This window comes from Marmota monax, unplaced genomic scaffold (assembly GCF_021218885.2).
Source record: "Marmota monax isolate L192 unplaced genomic scaffold, Marmota_monax_Labrador192_F-V1.1 WCK01_AAM20220418_F8-fsc00415, whole genome shotgun sequence".
Lineage (NCBI taxonomy): Eukaryota > Metazoa > Chordata > Mammalia > Rodentia > Sciuridae > Marmota > Marmota monax.
This window is the reverse complement of record NW_026694342.1, coordinates 126329-131192: the sequence shown is the minus strand read 5'-3', so window position 1 is coordinate 131192 and position 4864 is coordinate 126329. Positions and strand designations below refer to the sequence as shown.

At 43.7% G+C, this 4864-nt stretch overlaps 1 pseudogene; it reads left to right on the top strand.

Moving 5' to 3' along the window:
• The first annotated feature begins 486 nt into the window (after nt 1–486).
• LOC131425064 (protein yippee-like 5) lies at nt 487–4345 on the top strand (annotated as a pseudogene).
• Nucleotides 4346–4864: the final 519 nt, after the last annotated feature.

Sequence of the window (4864 nt, the reverse complement as noted above, 5' to 3'; positions counted from 1 at the left end):
AGCCCTGGAACCCACTTCTGAGTTCCAAGCTCAGCACCTTCACTCACTGTGAGGTGCTGGCCAGGTCCCATTACCTCTCTGAGGTCAGTTTCTGTACTTGACAAGGATGGGCTGGCTGCTTTTTGAAGCCTTTCTAAACCTAACAGGCCTCTTTGATCTGAAACTCAGAGGTTCTCATTTTAATTCTTGCAAAAATCTGTCCCTCATTTGGTGGTTCAGAGTGTGGGATTCTGGAAACTGATAGAACAAATACTTGATCTTTTGCTCACTGGAAGATTTAACAAGACAAGTCTCTAAGACTCCATGTACTTAAAAATAAAATGGGGAGATTATAATTTCAAAATTATAGGGTCGCTTTGATTAAATGATATATTCATATATGTTTAGTCTAGAGCTAGTGCATATGCTCTAAATAAGTGGTAGCAATAGTATTTTAATTTTAAAAACCCATCACACTAAATTATGTAATCCCTAGAGTCTGTGTGTCCCCTCTTAGGTTCTTTAAGCATCTACAATTTTGCTTATAAAGAACAACAGTTTTAAGGTTCCATCAGGGGCAGGGCCTGAGGATTTGTAGCCTAGAACTTGATAGTAGATTAGATTCCTAGGAGAGGTCAAGGCCTCAGAGAGATATCTCCTCCATCTCTCAGCTTCCAGCCATCAAAGGAAGAGGTGGGGTTGTGTTTGGAATAGGATTTAGAGAGATGTTGTTAACCTAATTTCCTCCTGTAGATACTGTGTGGTCATTGGCAATATTTCTATCTCATGCTCTCAGATGCTCCTTAAGGGGCTTCACGTGGAAGGGAAGAGGCAGGTACCTGAGGGGCTTCGTCCCAGCTGAAGAGCGAAGAGCCGCTGGCACGCCGGTCAGAGTTTTTTAGAACTTCAGCTATCAAAATGGGCAGAATTTTCCTTGATCATATTGGTGGTACCCGTCTGTTTTCTTGTGCAAACTGTGACACGATCCTGACTAACAGCTCAGAACTCATCTCCACTCGGTTCACAGGTGCCACCGGTAGAGCATTTCTTTTTAACAAGGTAGTTAACCTATAATACAATGAAGTTCAAGATCCGGTCATGCTCACTGGCCACCACATGGTTCAAGATGTGAGCTGCAAAAACTGCAATAGCAAACTGGGATGGATCTATGAGTTTGCTACTGAAGACAGCCAGCGTTATAGGGAAGGCCGTGTGATCCTGGAACATGCTCTAGTTCGAGAGAGTGAGGTCTTTGAGGAGCACGTACCACCTGATAACTCTTGAAGAAAAAGAGATAAATCCATCTTTTCCCAGGTCTCCTTCACTGAAAACAAAAATCTACTTACATACACTGTCACCTTAGCATCAGAGTTGGATTCATGAACTGCGGAACAAGAGGTTGTGAGAATCTAAGATGGAACCTTTCTTTTCTTTTTTTTTTTAATTTTGTATTTTCCATCCAACAGCAGTGTGTAGAGAGAATATTATGCAGTTGCTGTTAACTTTTTTCCCCTATGTTTACATTTTGAGGCAGAAGAGTCTCTGCAGCTAAATGGTGGGCTATGGGAGGAAAAAAATCTGGGCTATTAGAGTGAAAAAAGTGTGTTTTATGTAAATTTTGAATGGCAAATATGTGAAGAGCATGGTTTTTAAACTTATGTGGGCTTCATTTTAAAGCCTTTTCTTAAAACAAAAACAAACAAACAAACAAACAAAAAACCCAGTTATTTCACTTGATTTGCTAGCTTCAGAGAAGAGATCCGAATCTGTGCCCAGCGCTAAAGGCTCAGTGTTAGCATGGCTTGTGCTAGCCCGTGTGGTGTGCCATATTCTTGTTGGAGACGAACTGTAGCAGAGCCCATTCTTCCTTGTCAATCTTGACCCAAAGATGTCACTATTCCTAGTTACTTGTCACCACATAACTGGTGGTTTATGATTGGAACCTTTTTCTGAAATGGGACAGAATTGCTTGGTTGTCTTTTTCCATGTAACTTAAGCATAGTAATATAAATAAAGTAATAGTTGGAAAGAAGAAAAAAAAAAAAGAAATCCTGTGATGTACCCTGAAAGGCCCTTTCCTGAGGCCCGGCAGCCCGCTCAGCCCGCTCAGCCCCAGGAGGTGGAGTCTCTGCTAATGAAGATGCATTTGCAGTCACCCTATAATTGGGGCTTGTTGTGGGACCTGTCAGAACCAAGGCAGCACAGACCCAGCTCTGGGCCCCACTCAACACAAACCCTGGTCAGATTTCAACTCAAACCCAAACAGGAAGATGTCCAGAATCCAGAGACTTCCTTCCCGGCCAGCTTCTTGAATTCAGCCTTCCCATTTGGGCAATCAGAAAGCCAGCCAGTGCTCCCAACCCCTCCCTTTTCCTTCCCTCTGATTGACTTGCTTTTATTTCATGAAAGGCCCCTATCCATGAAGGTTTGGCTATTAAAGACTTGGTTTTATATTTTGTTTGTTTTTGGTACCAGGGATTGAACACAGGGGCACTTAAGCACTGTGCCACATCCCCAGCCCTTTTTATTTCTAATTTTGAGACACAGTCTCGATGAGTTGCTTAGGGCCTCTCTTAGTTGCTGAAGCTGGTCTTGAACTTGTGATCCTCCTGCCTCAGGCTCCCAAGCTGCTGAGATTACAGGCATGTGCCACTGCCCCTGAGGTTTTATATTTCTATTTTTAAAAAATATACTATTTGTGGCAGGCAGTATAATGGCTTCCCCAAGGTGTGCACATCCTAATCCTCAGAGCCTTATGTGGCTTGTAACAGTTAAGGCTAAAGACAGAATTAACTTGCTGGTCTACTGACCTTAAATTTGGGAGCATGTACTGGGTTATTCATTCAGATGGGCCCAGTATAATGACAAGTAGAACAGGGACCCAGAAGGGAAAACCAGAGATGACAGCATTTGTTCAGTGTTGCTGGCTTTGAAGATGGAGAAATAGGGCCATGAGTCAAGGAAAATGGGGGCTTTCTAGAAGCTGGAAAAGGCAAGAAAACAGTTTCCTTAAGCCTCTAGAGGGAATAAAGCTCTGCTGATCTTGATTTTTAGCCCAGGAGTCCCATTTCAGACATCTCACTTCCACAACTGTAAGATAGTAAATTAATGTTGTTTTAGTCACCAAGTTTGTGGTAATTTGCTACAGTAGCAACAAGAAACTAATAACACTGTTCATGATGACAACTATTTATTGAGTTTCTATTATATGCAGGGCACTGTGTTCTAAAGGCTTCATGTACTTTATTATCTCTTTTAATACTCATAATGGTCCTACAAGGCAAGTGCTCTCACTCTCATTTGTGACTGAAGAAAACGGGAATCAGGGAAATTTGTGATTTGGCTAAGGTTATGTAGCTAGTTTGTGATGGAGCAGAGATTCAAAGTCTGGCAGCCACAGCTTAAAAGCCCATGATCCATCCATTCACTGGGCTCACCTGCCCTTCTCTGGCTACCTCCTTAGAGAATTTCTATTTTTAGAGGTCAGACACTAGTGTTCTTGGTCACCTCATTAATATGGTGAGTCCAGTTGTTCTCTGGGAGGCTTAATTTTTCAACCTGCAAGAAGCTGGTAATGGTGTGCACTGGGTGCCATTTTGGGGCTATGAGAAGGACTAAACCAGAATGTGGGTGGGAAGAGGCTCTGTGAATTGTGAAGTGCTCTCTCCATGTGAGAGATTCAGAATAAATTTTTATCCAAACTATTAAAAATTTCCTAAAATGATTGTGACATCTTTTTTTTTTTTTCCTTTCTCTAAAGCCAGGTATGGATTTCAGGATAGAGGTCTCCAGCAGGCTCTTTGGGAAGACCTTTGGAATTGTGAAGATCAGAGGACTTGGGTTTGAAAGCAGTGGCTTGGACTGATTTAATTTAGCTGATCTGCAGACATTCGTGGCCATGGTTTGGGCCATGAGAAGGACAGTTGCTATAATTTCTCTTATTGTTGCCCAAACAGTGCCCTTGCTCCAATCAGGGAGAACAATGATGTCATCCTCACCAATGATGGGGTAGCCCAAGGCTTTCATGATGGTATTAGCATGAAGGTTTAAGAAGATGTTTCTGATGTTGTGTGTCAGGCAAATTAAGAGATGTGGTGACAAGTTGGGGCAACCGTGAGGGTCCAGAGGTGCTTAGTGGTGTTAGTAATGATGTTGGAGAGAAAGGGATGCATCTGGGAACTATTGCGCCACCTTCTTTGTATGAAGAAGGCATCTGATGGTCCAAAAAAGAGTACATAGAGAAGGTGCCAAGGAGCTCAAGGGCATTAGGGATTACATTTGCCTGATGTGGCCAAGGTCAGTGGGGAGCAGACGGCCCAATCAGAAGTTGTGCTTGAAGCCAGGGCATTCGGCAAGCCAATCAGAAACCGTGGGTGGGGCCAATATAAATCCTAACAGTTGTTGGAAAGAATAGAAAAGATTGGGCGGGCGAGGTGGTGAAAGTCCGTAGGGTGTGGAGGACCCTGAGCTAACTAAATGCTGCGCCCGGCCCCACCGACTGTCTTTCAGAATCAAGCTCTTTAGCCCGCACCGTCGGGGGCTGCTGGTGAGCTCAGGACACCGGGGAGTACAGCTGCTGGACCAGACGTGCGCAGAAGGAGAGGACCACCAGGGAAAGACCTGAGTCTTCTTCATAGGTGCCCTAGAGTCAGGGTTTCCAAGAATGTGTGTCAGGGGAAGTCCTCCAAACATCTCTCTCTCTCTCAAGGCTTTCCTTCTAGACTGCCTGTAAAATGAGGGGAGTGCTAGTCATTTTCTAAGATCCTTGTGACGTTCTGAGATTCTGTGACTAGTTTCATGGAGGGAGGAAGAGTCCAACTTTGTCCAGCTGAAGAAATGCAAGACTCATGTAGAGTCGGCAGTGACTCTTACTTAAATCCAGTCT